We start from the raw sequence: 17,861 nt of genomic DNA, 5'->3' as shown, positions 1-17,861 counted from the left end.
AGCGCTAAGCTACCCTTCGACCCCGTAGGGTTTCAAAACAACCATGAAAATCAAACAAACCTCTGTGCGATGCATTCGTGCTGACACATAAACACACACGCACATACGCACACACACACACATACACATTTGATTTATCGCTATCTCATGACTGCTTCCAGGCACTTTATGTTTTGTGCATGCCGGCGCGCGTGTGTGTGAGAGTGTGTGTGTTGTGCACGTGCAGCCCGTGTGCGCCTCGTGTGTGTTTTGAAGGCCACAGACTCGTGCCTGGGAGTGGGGAGAAGGAGGGGGGGGGGGGGGGGGGGCGCTCCCTGCAGCAAATAAGATCCCTTGATCCCAGTATATCTTCCAGTCATCTATCAGTGTATAAGATCCAAAGGGAACAGAGGGGCGGGGGGGGGCGCGCTGGCATACGCTCTGGATATAGAGAAAGCCGTGGTGAACGACGTGCAGATTGGACGGCGAGGAAGAGCAGCGAGGAAGAGCAGCTACGGACGCCTCGGATTGGCAAGCAGTTGGACAAATAAGACAGGAAGTGTGCTCGGTGGGAGAGGAACAGCTTTGCTCCACTGGCGGACGGACACGGGGACAGGCAGGCGGAGTGACAGAAAGCATGAGGATAACAGGCGGCTGGACAGATGCATGATGGGTACTCCAGATCTACGCCGAGACACTAGGCGAGGTCTACTGCGTCTAATGGCACGGCACTCAAACGGACACAGACAGCTGCCGCACGCTGGCGTCCGAGAGGAGCAGAGACGGACAGATGCCCTTCTCTCGGCTGGAGGGATGCTGCACCTCTGCCCGCACACGCACACGCACACACACACACACACGCACACACACACACACACACACACGCACACACGCAGCTCGGCTCGTGCTCTTCCCTTCTCCACCTGTCTGCTCTTTGCTGTCAGGGAGCCAGACAGGAGGTGATGTTTGTTCCCTCAGGCACTGTCATCTTCTCTCCCTCCCTCCCTCCCTCCTTCCCTCCTCTCCCCGCTCACGTCTCCTCTCCATTCCTTTCCTTCTCCCTCCTTTCCTTTCCTTTCTATTTTTTTGTGTGGCATTTGCCATTTAGAGGGCTGTCGCCCTCAAAAGAATGCCGCGGACAGACAGCAGCGAGCGGTTTGTCTGTTTTTGGTGGCGAGAGTCCAAGTATGAATACGACAAGGGCTCCGTGCCAGAGAGGGGGTGCACGAGCGATTGTCTGAATGCTAATGACCATATATGGATGCATTGTTATTTAGCTTTTCTTTCTCATCCAGCTGGCAGAGACGCTTTGAGCGAATTATATCAGCCTTTAAATGGCTGTTGACAATCGGTGAAAAGAGAGAAATATATGGAGACGGGGAGACGGAGGTGTAGGTGAAGAAGCCACTCCGCTACGCTAAATCTGGACAATCGTCCCTTCACACGGACCCGTTGGAAAATATTCATAGAACAGTATCTCAGCGTGTGTGATATAGCAGGTTTTAACAGTCCAGCTGGTCACATTTGATAGGATTGTTGAATCCAAAAGGCAATTGTATTTTTCTGCATGAAGCCAAACAATCACCTGAAAACATTTTAATGTATAAAAATGGAAATGTATTAGGTGCAGCTGACATTTTCTCTTACCAGCAACACTTGTCATTTACATTTACGTTTCAATAGCGAGGCCTCCCACCTTCATACATTTATCTTTACTCATCATACGAAGCAAGAAAAGATGAGGATATTCTCATTGGCTTTGGAGCTTGAATCTGCATCAACTGATTTGTAGTGGCAGCACAGCAAGCTGACAGCCGCTTATTGAGTTGTCGCGGCTAACGTTTTGGCATATTTACCTAGCAAGACGACACCGAGCAACATTACGATTTGACAAATATCCAGTATTATACTCTCTTTTTCTGCCCCATCTCAGAGAAATACATGAAAGGACCACGACCTCTTGATGACTTGACCTCTCGTGATGTGTCAAGTTTTGTGCGGGCAATCAGGACCCTTTTGTCGTGTCACGCATGAACACATCCATGTGAATAATCAACGCTCGGCGCTAGCGGCGTCGTAAAGTTTATGACGTGTTCATGTATTTCATACTTATTTTAAGCCTAAACATAATGTTTTTCTTAAACCTGACTAAGTGGTTGCATTATTTTTGTGGTGGCGCCACGTCATTTGAACCCATAACGTGCCACCATCACGTAATGCATGGCAAAGAGTTACTTCAAACAGTTACTTCACATGTTTCCTTGAGATCACATGGTGCTTTGGAGCTGTTTTTGGTCTCCACCGTGTCCTGAAGGAAATGATGTTTTTAGAGTTGTTCAGTGATTGGTTATGCTTGTTGCCGGGCCCGTCGTGTACAGTGTATCAAGGCTTTCGTTTAACCCGAAAATCAGCAGCCCCGCTCCATGCAGAAACAGCGCTGGTGAGAACCTTGAGCGTGAACTAAAACAGTGAACTCAAATATTGAATTAGCAGACACACAAACGCTCCATTGAGATGAGGGGAACAGCCGAGTTGGATGAAAATAGATAATTATGCTAATTCTCAGAGTCTCCTTTCACATTATACATCACTGTATGAGAGTGACAAGAATTTGGGTATTTTGTCAACCAGGAAGTAGATCCAAAAGGGAACCGGCTTTGGACACACAACCCTAACTGTTGCGTTCTCCGTGATACTGCCAAAAAGACCCAACATAACTGTGCTAATTCCCAATCCCTGTGTTCTCTGCCGTCACTATTGTTAGTTAGAGATGGAGAGAACCTTCTGGAAAGTCAACCTAAAATCAGGAGTTCAACAATACTACTCGTGACGGAACAATCAGCTGATCACGAAGCATCAATGGAGCTCATCCACTCCCGTAGTTCTGGAGCAGCAAAAATAAAGTGTGCAAATGTAAGCCGGCTCTACTTGCTATTTCCATATTTCAGATACATAATGAACCAACATGCTGTGCTGTGTATGCTGCTCTTCTTGTTGTAGCTATAGTTCTGGCTCACAGGTGTTTCTTCCTGAATTTAAAGATCAACCTGAACAGATTTGATTGGAGGTTCGAAGAGGTTCAGATTCAATAAGCAGATTCGGTACTAGATTCCACGGCGGTGAGATGCTCATCGTGCACTGTGTGTCATCATGTAACAGAGGATAAAAATACAGACCTGCCTTCTGCCTCGGGAATAACTGCAGTATTTAGAGAAGGCTGGCTCCCTTTTATTCCACAGCATGTGAATCACAGATATCTAATGGATGCCAAGTCATCTCAGAAACATTCAAAGCCAACATTTGATGTGTTTTGCGTGTATCTTTCAGCAAAATGTGGATTCATGAAAGCAAAAACAATGAAGTCAGAATTGCACATTCATTTGTTATAAGTAGACGAGGCTATTTGAGTTTAATTATACTGTTGGATAATTTACTTCTCATTTAATCCTGGGATTAAAAAACGAAATACTGACTCTGCACTGTCTTCCTATACCAAGGTAATGAGTTCTCTCCAGATCTTCTGGTTTTTTGTATTCCATTAGTGCACTTTTGCAACACCAGTCTCACCTGCGCTGCTCCCAGCCAACACTATGAAGCACATTCATGTGTTGGGGAAAATGTGCTGCGTGTCAATTAAACCAGACCATGATGGGGTTCACGCTGCCTCGCAACCCGCAGTCAAAGGCCCTATAAGCTTCAGGTCCACTGCACATTAATAAGTCATCTAGGAACGCTTGCTCAGGATAACTCCGGTGCGAAAGTGAACATCTGATGAGACGGAACTTCAATGACCCCCTTTTTCTTTCCTTTTTTTTCTGTCAGAGCTGCAAAAGCACCGATGCAATTTAGGGCCTTTTATTTTTACTTTACACCCACAAACTTCACAAAAGCACCTTTATTCCATGATGATATCTCTCAAAGTCCTGCTGTGTGCGCCAAAGACACGAACAAACACCTCATGTGTCGACATTCAACGTGCTTGTAGAGGCGTGGGGAGATAAGTCTTTAAAAGTCTACACGCATGTGCCTTCAGATTTATATGTATCTATATCTTTGCTTGTGTGTGTGTAGTGGTAAAGTGTTGGCACATCATATTACCTCGCAGTAATGACCTGTTGATTGCAGCTTGTTTGATGTGTAGAACGTTAAACTCTTCAGCACAAAAAAAAAGAAAAGCACACAAAACACACTAGCACACGCTAGTCTGACTCTGACAGTAGAAGGTCAGCCGTGCCAAAAATGAATCCTATCTGGTCACGGCAGTATCTTGGTGTCAAAGCCAGAGAACCCAATCAATAAGTTGCGTTGATGATTGCTCGGTGAATATGAGCAGCGTCGGCGAGCTCATTTAGTTGCAGCGCTGGTGCGTGCTGGTGGAGCAAATGCATCCACGTGCAGAGCCGCCTGCCAGCCAAATGGCGAATGCAAAACAACCGAGCAAAAAAGGCAAATGGAGCCTGCAAGCAGAATATGTTGTCAACATCAGCAGCAGCTCCAGCGGAGCACAACAAAAAAGCAGGTAAAACAGCCCCGGCCGCTGGCTAAATCAGCCTAATTTGAACCGTTGCAGCAAGCGTAACATTTTCCAACACCTTGAGGGCGACGGAGAGGGTTCTCTTAACTCGCCCTGTAAGTTGATTTTAATGCAGGTTAAATAGCCTCTTTCATCGATCACGCATGGAATGAATCTAATCCATCAAAATCCGCCTTTAATCTTAATCTCGTGATTTGAACGTGGCAACAATTTATCGTGTGCAGCCCGGACTGAAATTGAATGAGGCGAAAGGGCACGTTGGCCCCGGGGTCTTGACGCACCAGCGACTCTGCCGGGCCAAGTTGATGTGTTTCTTTTTAATCTGCTTCTATTCATTTCCAATTATTGCCTCAAATCAGTTTTACGGTGAATGAGTTTAGGCTCACGTCCGTTTAAACACGGTGTGTTTCAAGGCTGATCAAATGTTTTGGACAGAAACAAACCAAGTTCATGATTTCTTTAAATGGAGCGGGCAAGTAGAGTGAAACATCTGTTGGCATGGAGGACGCTGTGCTGCCGAGCACAAAGTCCTGTTGCGCGTCAAGGTGAGAGGACGCCGCGTTAACGCCATTAAGATGTCATCCGATGGTGAAACCTCTGGATGTGAATAAGGAGTATTGCTTGGAAACTAATGAGTAATGATAATTAAAAACCTTCACTCCAACCTGCAGCATGTCTGGGAGATTCACGTCAAGCCAAGGACCTGCAAAAAGGTTTTACTGTAAACTTACAAGAGATTACTGTTAGCCACTGTATCAAAAGATCAAACCGTAAGGCAATTTGCTATAATAACATAACAAATATAGATATTTTACTGGCAGCAGTTCCACAAATAAGATGTCTGAGAAATGTAATAGTGGTGTAATCAAAATGTCATTTGTCAGCGGAAAGCATGGGAAAAGAATCACATTACCATTGGGATCATGAGACCTGGCGGTATGACTCCCATAATGCATTGCTCTCACAGCAATATAAAGTATAATACGGCAGGTCACCGTGAGAATTTCACTGTCAGTTTGTGTACCGATGTGTGACAGTGTGAGCTCACTTTTCTTTACTGCAAGGCTCCTAGAAGATCATCATCATCATCATATATGTTGCTATTTTGTGAATTAGCCGGTCGACAAGGTTGCTGAAAAAAAAAAAAAAAGAAGGGTTCCGAACACACGTTTAAACAGTGATGAATAAAATCGCACCAGGAACCTCATTTGCAAGACCGACCTCGTCTAATAACATCTGAAGATTCACGGCAACGTCAGAGATTTTAATACACTCTTGTGGTCTTATTCTCGGCTGTCAAACACCCGCTGCGCTCTGGCATGCCATTCATTCCCGGACGCTGGGCTCCCTGTCCGGAGGGCCACCTGTCCGGAGGGCCACCTGTCCAAAGGGCCACCTGTCCGAAGGGCCACCTGTGCGGCGTCCTCCAGCAGCGCCAGGCCGGCGGCTGAGCAGGAGCCGTGCCAGCGGCCGTGGCTTCAGTTTCCTCGGGCCCAAGCCAGCTCCCAAAAACCCGCTCCCACCGTGAGAGAAGCCTCGCAGCCCGGCCTCGGGGCCCGCTGCCCAAACAGGAGAGGGTTCCCCCGTCAAATGAGCCTCGAGCCTGTGGAGATGGAGGTGAAGCTGCAGCGTTTGTGGACCGGTGGGGCTGAAAGAGCTTTAGTAAGGGACGTAACATAGTTTAAACACCCTACATTTGGGTTTAGAAGAAAAAGATTTATGTAACTGTTATGATGAACACATTTGGTTATATATCACATAGCTCCTAGAAATTAGGAAGTTGGCAATTTGTAGAAAGAAGAATGACTGCGTCATGAACCTTGTGTTGAGTGTACACACTTCCCGGACAGGAATCGTGTTCTGCGAAAAGGTTATCTTGACCCAAATGAAGTAAATCAAATGAGTGGCCAAGTTCTTCCGTAAACTGCTCCCTGAAGAACACACTTTATGACACAATATTTGAAAAGCCGGATGGGCTTTTCAAATATTGGTGGTTCAACCGACCGGTTTGAGTGGGGCAAAGTGATCTGGGGGCTGAATTTACACTATAGGAAAATGCTGAAAGTTGTAATACATTGTTGAATGTTGCCTTGAGCTCATTAAAACACTTCCCGCTGGCTTGCAACTCCAAATCAGCGTCTCTTCTCATCATTTTGCCACAACAAACGACACGTTTGAAACATTTACTCAGGGTCGTCTGTGTCGTAAGCAGAAAAAAACAAGATGGCTTGCATCCTGCGCAGTGATGCGGCATTACTGGCACTACAGAAGAAAAGATCTACTCATGTTTCGTCTAAAAACCATAACGTTCACTGGCCACATTGTTGTATGAACTGTATTAAGTGGCGGAGAAGGTGGCGATCAAGAAATCAGAGATTTGTCGATTCCTAATCCTTGATTTGTTGAATTGGAGGAGAAACCTTTGGAATAACTCTTTCATCCAACACAAAGAAAAGGCACTTTATCCAACATAAATGATTGCACTTTGTCCAACATAAATTATTGCACTTCATCCAAAATAAATGCACTTTCCCAGTCTTTTCCCGTTTGTACAAAGTGACATGCGTTGTGTGTCACGGCGAGCGCTGCGTGTGGCGGGTTTGTGGCGGGTTTCGCTCTTTAGAAAGAGTCAGAAAGGTGAGTGTGTGTGCTGTGTGCGGGGGTGAGGGGGTTGTAGATGCTGTTTTATGATCTGACAAGCACTTCTTCGCCTGAAGCATCCTGACACCTTAACAGCTATCTCGTGGAGGCTGGACGAAAGTGTCATTGTAATTTTGTTTTCCAAAGCCTTTGTCAAAAAAAACAACAACATTTCAGACTTGTGTTTTGACACCGAGTCACATCCACGCTCACATGGACTACTACCTCCACGTGTAAAAAAAAAAAGAAAAATTGCGGCTCACAAAGAATCCAGCTGCGCTTCGGTGTCAGAGGTTGGTGTGTTCAGGTGGCAGACGAGTGCAACCCAGAAATCATCCAGCGTCATTATCGTATTACCAGCCATCACTGCCGGGACCGGAAACCTCCAGTTGCTAATCATCAAATGGCAACATATAATTACGGCTATTAACTTTGAAATTGTAATTAAAATTGCTATTATTATGGGTTTGGAATGAGTAAGTAAAATGTGTGTCAGGCAATTTAGCCAAAATGTTGTTTTGAATATTTCCTCCTTATATGAAATTCGCTCCATCAAAACATCTGAAGAATTTGTTCTCCGTGTGAGCGTATGCTGATAAATACGTTATAAGCTTAGCAAAGAAAAACAAGTCAAGTGAATACCTTTGGAAAGACTCTTTCATCCAACATAAATAAATGAACAGTTCCCCAGAATTTTCAAACCGAATTTTGTAGAAATGCCTCGCTGTGCATTGTTAATGCAGAGAAACGTCTGGCAATGTATCCGTCTGCCGTCTGAGAGTGTGTGATTTGAATATGAGTGTGAGTGCGTGGCGTCATCTTTCATCTCCAAGAGTACGGGCTCAATGTCAAGCTGCCAGCTGATAGATGGCTTTTGTGTGTCCCCTGTTTTTCTAGTGTGCTTTCCACGAGTAAAGAGCCGGCATCAGCGTGTCCCTAGAGGTAAACGACCACACTGGAATGCCAAGACAACAACCACACACACAAACACACACACACACACACATGTGCAAACATCATAAGAGCTTTTGTTGTTGTTGTTGTTTTTGTCGTTTTCTTTAAAAAAAAAAGTTGCAATAGCACATCATCTCGGGACGAGCGTGCAAGCAACAGAATGCGTCGAGGGCCACGTGAGCGATAATCACAATAATCACAATAATGACGATAATGACGATAATGACGAGCAGGGAAAGAATCCAGTTTTGGGGGGATATTTCTTCTTTTTTTTTTTAAATGTCACGCCTCTTCATATTTTTCCTCCACAGAGAACTGAGTTGGCAGCGGCTGAGCTGCTAACAATGATGAATTGTCCATACCTGTGATCATATTAACAATAATTATTGCATGAGTGTATTTCACACGGCGGTGAGAGTGGGACTCCGTGAGTCGCATACAGAGTGCCCGCCCACCCTCCCACCCCCTCTCATCCCCTCTCATCCCCTTTCCCCACGCGGGCTGAAGGCATATTGCAAAAGTGGAATCTTTGTCATTCCTCCGTGTGAAGTCGTTTCCCATCATGTTCACTCTCCCTTTCATCAGGGGCCGGCATTGTTTCGGCACTGCTCCGGCTGACGGAGTTGTAATTTACAGGTGGTGCCAGGCTTCCTGCCATCCACAATAAATTGGTCTCCATTTTTCTGACATCTGTGCTTTTGGAAGTATGATTTCTTTGATCTTTTCAGCCCGATACTAGACGTTTTCTGGGTATTCCATTTTACATCATCAGCCTCTCTGATGCTTCTCCCCTCTCTCTACCTCTCTCTCTCTCTCTGTCTCTTTCTTCTCGTCCTGTCTGTCTCTCTTTCTGTCTCATCAAACTGTCGTCTGCCATCCCTGTTCTTTATTTATTTTATTTTTTCAATCCTGTCACTTATCTTTTCTTCATCGCTTGTCTTACTTATCTCACGGTCTCATCTTCTTTTTGCTTTTACTTCTTGCTGTGCCGCTGTCATTATCTGTAAGGTATGTCATGCCTTTGGTTGTATCATAGTGATCTCAGTAACCATTTGTGTGTGTGCGTGTGTGTGTGTGTGTGTGTGTGTGTGTGTGTGTGTGTGTGTGTGTGTGTGTGTGCGTGCATGTGTGAAGAGTTGTGCAACTATTTAAATCTGTAAATCGGGTTTAGAAAGAGGCTAGCTCTAACATCTGGCTCTATGGAGTAAACTATTTACTTTAAAGATATATATTCTAATGCAATATTTAGTCACATTGCCAGTTGCCATTTGTAGACACAGCATTCAAACTCTGCCTAAAAAAGTCTAAGGAGCTCGAGAGTGAATGAAGGGAGGGGCAGGAAACTAGCTCAAACTAATCTGCCAACAAAACGATTTAACTTTGCTCTCACACATCCACGCGGACCCGGCAGGATTTCTGTAGGAATGCATCCCAAGTCAGGCTTCACCCTTCTGTGGCTCTCTTTTTTTTATATAAGATTGTATAATTGGGTGCTGTATGCCTCTTGCACTTGTGTAAAATCGAAATTTTAAACACTTTTCTTGACATTATGTAACTACACAGCAATCTCTAGAAGAACACTCTCCGAGAAAGGTCGAAGGGAACTGTTCAGGAGGAGCTGGAGACTCAGCCGTCTGTGTCATTAACAACTGATCTCTGGTCTGATCCCAGGTCACGCTCCAAATCAAAAGGACTCCCATGCACTTTAGGATGCTACGCTAGCCTGACCGTGTGCGTTTTTTTTGTACAGGCGGACATAGTGGGGGAGCGAATCTCTTCTGCTGTTGAGGAGGTCGCAGAGGAACAAGGGCTCAGTCGGAGGATGAGTCACACCATCACAATGCTGTGCTTTTTGAAGTTCACGTGCCGCTACGTCTCAATTCTGAAAGCAGCGGCAGTGAGGTGGAGAATCGCGATGGCGAGCACTTCATCGCCGCTAGTTGTGAGGTACGGACCCTCGCCGTCTCTCGGGGCCAGGGTTGCGTCGAACAGCAAGCAGCAAACGACCCATTCAAACAAGCACAGGCCCCAACAGCTCTGGACCACGAGGCTGAAAATGCAAAGGCAGCTCTTATTAGGATGCAGTGTTTACTCCTCGGGAGTGGAACCGGTTAAAAAAAACTCCTCAAGATGGAGGAGACACGAGTCACTGCCTTCGCCAATGAAAAGATTCTTGAGCATGGCCAAAGAGAGAGAGCGGAAGAGGGGAACCTTTTGATCAACAATATGTGCTTTTTGGCTTCCATGTCAAACTTCTGCCGGTCCCCCCGAAGTAGCGCTGATAGCAGCCGTCATTCAGACGCTGTTGTGGGACTGCGGATAATATTATGAACACGACACGATGGAGTTATATGTTCCGACGTTTGTGGAATTTACACAACAAGAATAAAGCAGAACTTGTTGTTATCGCCATGCTGGATGGTGGAAACGGTAACGTAGTGATAAACCAGACGCAGTTCCCAGAGGAGTCAATGAAATTCACCGAGTTGTGTGCGGCTACGGATGATGTGATTGTGAAATATCTCCAAAAATCGCGTTTGGTGTGACCGCAGCAAAGCTGGGTGGATCTGGATGTTACCAATGGTGGACATGCAACATCAGTGAGCTCACAGATGAACTGACTGAGACACGGACGGGTTTACATCTACATTCACATCTGGCGACAACAAACAACAAGTTTAATTCAGCTTGAAATTGTGATGATGTTCCTAAATTGAGTTTTTTTTTTTTGCAATGCCCATTCTCATATTTGAGTTGGTCTCAGCCTCAAAATAATAATACAAAAAAACAATTAGCATTTCCTATTTCTTATTAATATTAAAATGTAAGTACTAACCCTGTTTCAAGCTGGGTGTCTGGAGGCCTAGCTTGAAACAGGGACAATTTGGGACACGTTGCTCACCATAGTTTCACCGTCAGGACGGGACCTCAGCTTGGAGCGCTGCATGCAGTCGTATGGGCAAAGATAGCTGTTGGCAATCAGTCAATACCTTCACACACTTTTGGGATTTAGAAAGATGTACGTAGGTACTGCTTTCGTTAATACCTGGTAAAACTGGAGACACGTCCACAATAGGAAGGACCGGTTTGCCTCATGTTTAGGTTGCATTGGCAGGGTCTGTCCAACAAAGCCCAGAAGAGCCGTCAGTACGCACAGCTGTGGGTTTTAAAAGCATCCTGAGTGTAATTAATTCATCATACACGCAAACTAGCCATCACGCTGACAGTAAAGGCTGTCACTTGATTGCTCATTAAATTGGGAGCCGTCTCACGTTAGTTGAGACTGCAGTGAAAAATAAAATAACGGTAACGTTCCAATGATTATTCATTTATTTGTTCTGGAAACCGTCTGGGCCAAAGGGTGGCCGGCCTGAGCAGCGGCGGCCGGAGCCAGTAAATCCAATATGTGGATGTTCCTGGGCAGCCGCTCTGATGTCTTCAATCTGCAGGTTGCCATGGCTCTGTGGACGGTGGCCGACTCGGTGGCCAGATGGAGCGGCAATTATTCTCACTCCTGTTGGTCAGCTCCATTTCATATTGCACGGGTCGAAATGTAAATGTGAGCTCTGAGAAATACATGTACCGGGGAAGCACCGTGATGGAGCCGAGCTGAGTGTCATTACATCCCCGTCTAGGATCCGGCCTCTCCCCGCTCTTCCACAGTCAATGTGTCTCTAAATGTAGTTTTTTTTCTTCATTTTCCAGATTGATGTTCCAGACACGGTTGTCAGATAATTCAGCATAAGTATGACAATCAATGTTTGCTATTTCATGGATTAAAAAAAACGCTTATTACTTCCCGGCTTGTTTCCAGGAATAATGCAGTCTCTCCAGCGTAAAGATTTGCATTAGAGCAAGCCTATGACCCTCCGTCATCACAAGAAATAACACACGGTGCTGTAACGCGGGAGGCTGAACACAACGCATGGCTTTGTTTGTGACCGTCGTGTGGATGGGGCTAAATAAAGCCAGTGCGTTAGCTGGGCACTATTTTCAGCCATTTATTAACGCACATTTGGTGGGCTGGTGACTATGTGGGACTGACTCAAATCAGTGTGTGTATGTGGTCGTGAGGAACATGTCACCAAATGCAACAGTGTGACTCACTGACGTATTTTTTCATAGTTTCTGGACATCGATGGCGCTCCCTGGCAGAGAGAACTGAGCCGCAAAGAGCTTTGACCACGCAGCCAACAGTCGTAGCGGGTCGGCGGGTTGGAGTTGTTGGAGGCAATGGCTAATGTAATGACTTTTTCAGTCGCTAATCACAGTTCTCCACATAAGATATATGTTGTGTGCAGAGGTCCTAATTACCATCCATGCGAGAGAGAGAGAGAGAGTGTGTGTGTGTGTGTGTGTGACATAAGTGTATTCAACAGCGTGCCAAAGTAACTCAACCGCACTGTCCGCTGGCACCTGAGTCTCGGCCGACCAACTCTGCTGCATAAACAGTCCCACGCAAACACAATGCACACACTCCTACTCCATTCACACACACATGGATAATCCCATCTTCCTCCACCCCTCCTCACACATCCGCTCTCTCTCTCCCTCTCTCTCTCTCTCTCTCTCTCTCCAGCGCACCCTCCCTCTTCTTTTCACCGCCGTCGCTTTTTTTCCTCCATCAACCAGATGGCTGACCCATCTGCTCCCCCCTCTTTCCCTCGCTCTCCACCTCCGTCTCTCCTCTCCTTCCCGCCCTCCCTCCCTCAGCGCTCTGTGCTTCGCGTGGTCGAGATCCAAGTCTCCGTACGCGCAGGACCCTCAGTTGCCTCGGACGCCGTGCGCTCACGGGGTATTGACTCACTCCCCCATCTTGCAGCGACGGTGTGTTTTGGCGCGCATCTGTTTGGCCGCCTGCGTTTTGAAGCCATCTCTGACAACGGTGCTTCTTGAAACTTGTGTTTCCTCCTGTGTCTGTGTGTGTGTGTGTGTGTGTGTGTGTGTGTGTGCGCACATCTGCTTAGGTAGCCAAATTTGTCTGCATGTGTATGCAGCACACCCACCATCTGTTTGTGTATTTCTGCATTTGGATGAGGTGTTTGTCTGATTAAAGCCTAAAATGTGTTTTGCTTGTGTGTGAAGTGTACATAGGATGTTTCTGCCGGCGTTGCTTCTTTATCTTCATGCTGCTACGGCCTTCTTTTCTTGGCCACTGTTAAAAGCGGTAGTTTTGCGTTGTGTGTTTTTGGAAATACATAAATACGCTTTTCAATGAACTATAAACAGTGCAAGAAATAGGAGCATGTTGAATTTACAAATACATTTACAATGGAAGATAGAATTAAAATGAACTGCACAGACAAACAGATGACAGTACTCTAAACCAGTGTAATGTGAAAATGTAACGTTAGAGTGATAAGTTTATTCAAATATGAGGTATGAAAGGATGTGCAGGGGAGAGACCGGTAGGAAATTGTCCTGGGGATGACGGTCTCAGTCCGTGGGGCACCCGGACTCTGTTAATGAGCCCGACTGCTAACGGGAAGAAGCTGTTTTCGTGGCGTAGGGTCTTGGTCCTGATGGCCCGTAGCCTCCTGCCAGATGGTAGCAACACAAACAGTTTGTGTGCAGGGTGAGAGTGAGCGACTACAATCCTTCTTGCTCGCTTCAGGGTCCTGGATGAGAAGATTAATACTGCTCTCGAGTCTGCACAACGAATAGGAAGCTGCCACCTGCAGTTGGTAGCTTAGCTTATTATAGACGGTGAAAACGGTGTTGTTCCTGGACAAGAAATGTTCTTTAACGTTCAGACTGGATTTTTGTCACACGAAGCATTGTGTACGGATCAAACAAACAAGAATGAATGCGTTAATTAGTGAGCTTCAACAGGGAGAGGTTTGCATCCTATTACTAGCGAAAATTGCTAAATTTTTCCTTGTTTATCGTCTAATGCCGAACACAGAAGGGTAATGAGGCGCAATAAGAACGCGAGGAAAGAAAGCACGAGGCCACGAAGAGATGATAACGAGATAAAATAAAGCCTCTGTTGTTTACATTCTGTGGTTTGTTACACTGAAAAAAAACCATACCGAATTTCAGCAGAAAGTTCTATATGGAAGCGCGAAAACCAAGCAAGGCTGAGCCAAAGTGGATATGTTTCTTCTATCTTCCTCTCGGTTCCATTCAGTGCCAGGGTCAGCGCCACAAGTCCCTGTGCATAAAGCCTGCACGTATCCGTTGCTGTTGTTGTTTTCTTTACATCACAGTCCATTCAGCTTGCCTTCCCCTGCAGTTTGCGTGTCAATAGCATTGGGATATCGCGGTTACTGTGACCGCCCAAGCTAGTGGGTGGATTTCACCTTCGGACAGAGAAAACGTCAGACGGGTTATAAACAACCCATAAGTTCAGCGACACAATATGCGAGAAATGAGCGCACTCGAAGCGTCCGGCGGTACGCGGGGAAACTGCGCGCACACAAATGCGGTCAGTGCGGTAGCTCAAGGTTGAACCATGAAGTCCGTCTGTAAAACCGTGATGTCTACAACGCACAGTGTAGAAATTGTATTACAACCAAGCATGACAAAGCTACAAAAACACGTTTTAGTAAACAGAAAGAGAGAAGAGAGAGAAAGGAGGGGCAAAGAGAACCGCTGCCTCGAAGGCTCGGGGCAGCTTTACCTGTTACCACGTGCCGGGTCACCTTGACCTTGTCTGAGCCGAGAGCCGTTTGAGTGACGGGTGGGCACGCGGCAGCCTTACACAAACAACGAGATCGCCGGCCAGCCGCGGACGCACGAGCCCCGAGACACGCGTGGCCCCAGAGGAAGATGGACAGCAGGAGCCGGAGGAGTGGAGCGATCGCTTCGGACACATGTGGCGAGAGTCAACAGGGGGAGTAAAAGAGAGCGGAGGCTGGAAATGGCAAGGCGGGCAGTCTGACGGGCACGTTGGACAATCACACAGATGCACAGATGGGCAGAATGAGAGACAGACAGACAGACAGGTATTGTGCTATGCGAGCCCTTGCTGCCTCAGCCTTTATGAATCTCCAACAAGACACACGGAAACGGGGTAAAAAATGAAAACCAAACAGAATTTTGACATTTTCAACACTCGAAAAAAACCCACATATACGTAACCTTCACCGGTTCAAAGCGCTGCTTGTGTTTCATACGCGGAGACAGTGATATTTGGCTTCGAGATGGAAGAGTCGTGTCACGATGTGTGATCACAGTCGTCTGAGGGAGAAGAGAGAGAATAGAGGGCACAGTGACAGGGCACTTCTTCAGACGTTCTGCCTGTTCAAATATTCAATAAAGGACAGAAAAACAAATGTGAAAGCGCATGCATCGACGAAGACTCGCCCACTGGACGAAGACTCGCCCACTGGCGCCGGATCTCCGCCTGCATGCGGACGGATGGATGCATGGTGCACTCTCACTCTCGCACCTGGCGGGAGGCAGCCCGCACCTGGAGACCTCAGGTGTGGCGAGACAATGCAGAGGACGGGAGGGAAGGAGGAGCGGGAGGGAAACAAGGAGGTCGCAGGGGTTGCCTTGGGCACCAGGCCAAGCGCACTCAAGTGGAAGACCGTCAGAAACTCGAGTCCCCCGACGCACGAGATGAAACCGCACAGAAAATCGGAGCATGGCGGTCCTTGATGCCGTCCACTTGTGCGCACACAGCATGCACAGATGCTACCCTGGCACTCGCACGCGCTCGCGCACGACATCCACCAGATTTAACCCCCCCCTTTCCCACACACCCCCCGCCCCCCACCTCAGGCGAAGACAAGTGAGCGAAATGCGATCCCCCACATGTTAACAAGCGCAGTAATGCTCCAGCGGTGCGGCTCCATCAGTTGCCACCAACTCTCCTCTGCGTCGCCTCGGCCGGTGACTGGAGTCTTGGCAGCAGACAGCATGAGGAAAGAGGAAAGAAGAAAGGGGAAAGGAAAGGAGCCATTGGGTTACTCAGCTTCAAAAGGCCCGGGGTCAGAATTTTTGCCCTCCCGTGTCATCATGCTGCGTTAAGCCTTCATGATTACCGCGCAGTGCGTTTCGACCCCCTCGTCGCCAAAGCGTCTCTTTCTCTCCTCCCATCAGGACCAATTAGATGGCAAGAGGAAATCCTGAGCCGGAGCTTGGGGAAGAGGGAAACGATTATCAAGAATCAGGTGAGCAAACAATTTAGTTTCTTTAAGGCCGCGAAAATCAGTGCGCTATAATTTGCGGTTTGAAAGGCGAGCTTCTTTTCTTTGTCCCGGTAACAAGCAAAAGGTTAAGATACAAAATGACAGCATTAAATAGTTTATAATTGTTTTGAGGAGGGAAGAATATATTTATGAAAGGACAAACTATACAAACACAAGTGCTTGCCAGCTCAGAGGTGAGAAAAACACTTTCATGTTTTATGTTCGGGGACAGCGGCACCACCGCCTACTGCGGAGGAGACGCTGTATAAATACACCTGAATAGTTTTACAAGGCTGCGTTGGAGAACAAGAACGCGCTGCGGCAGCGAGACCCGGTAGTAAATATCCTCGCCAAGCACCGAGCACCGGAAGACCCTCCCAAAGCAATAAGAAAGCCCACCGCTGAATAAGTTAGATGAAGGGGATCGTAGTAACAAGCACTGTAGGGATTACAGGCAAAGGCGAAGCAAAGACTAGGCTTACTCTGATATGTCTTAACAAGAGAAAGAAGAAGGAGGGAAAAAAAGGGGAGGAAAGTAGCAGAGCGGGTTCGGAGGAAACAGATGGGACACAGCGAGCGTTTTAACATCAGCATCTGATAAAGACCACACAATGCAATACTCTGGAGATCAAATGCAATACTAATAACAAGTGATGCTTTTTTTGTAAAAAAAAAGAAAGAAAAGTTGAAACTGTGAACATTTTTGTACTCAATAAAGCAAACACAAGCAGTCCACCGAGGACGGCTATTGGAGGAGTAATTGGTATCTCTGCGTCGTCTACCTGAATGGAACATGTCAGTGTAAAATGGTGAGTGTATACTGAAGCTCTGGTACTGGTGGGTGGGGGGACCGACACAAATCAGATGCTTGCCTTTGATGTTACAGATTTTTTTTTTGTATGCCGTGTCTCGGTCTGCCCGCAGATCAACAGAAACAAGAAAAAGACACCGGTCGAAAAAAGAAATGAACCCCAGAAATCAAAGGGCATTTCCTTTTTGTTGCTTTCCCTCCACGGCAGACGTTTCGACAAATAAGAGCAGGACGGGAGGAGCAGGTGGAACCAATCACATTAATGATGTATCTCTTTCCATTGCGGCGTCCCGTTAAGCCAATGGCATTGAGTCAGCGTGCACGCGACCAGGACCCTGGAACTGGCACGCCTGAATGGAATGCAGCTATTATTCATGTTATCTGTTACACCTGTGCTTTCCCTGCTGTGACATGTCAAAATATCTGCCCCTGCAACAAACAAAAAAAATCGAAAAAGAAAAGCCTCCAGACCCCCACGCAGGTTGGACAATGTCACACACCGGCTTAACTAACAACGCTGATGACAGCTGCGTTCCATTTATGTCTTCCAGCACCAGGGCTCGGCTATTGTGCACGCTGGCTCCCTGTCACGGTACACTGACGCAGGGAGATGAAATGAAGCCATTAACGCCGTAATTAGTTACACCTGTGCTGTTCATGCGAGATCCACAGGGAGAAAGGTGTGGAGTACATGTCTTGGGGTGGATTTAACCTTAAAGCTGCCGTGGTTTCACATCGACCGGGGCTCAAATGATTATGTGTGATGTGGAAGGGGGCCAATGCCACAAAGAACTGATCCCCGCTA

This window comes from Clinocottus analis, unplaced genomic scaffold, assembly GCF_023055335.1.
Source record: "Clinocottus analis isolate CAN_PGR_092001 unplaced genomic scaffold, fCliAna1.0.p SCAF_11, whole genome shotgun sequence".
NCBI lineage: Eukaryota > Metazoa > Chordata > Actinopteri > Perciformes > Cottidae > Clinocottus > Clinocottus analis.
Note: the sequence above shows the minus strand (reverse complement) of the source record.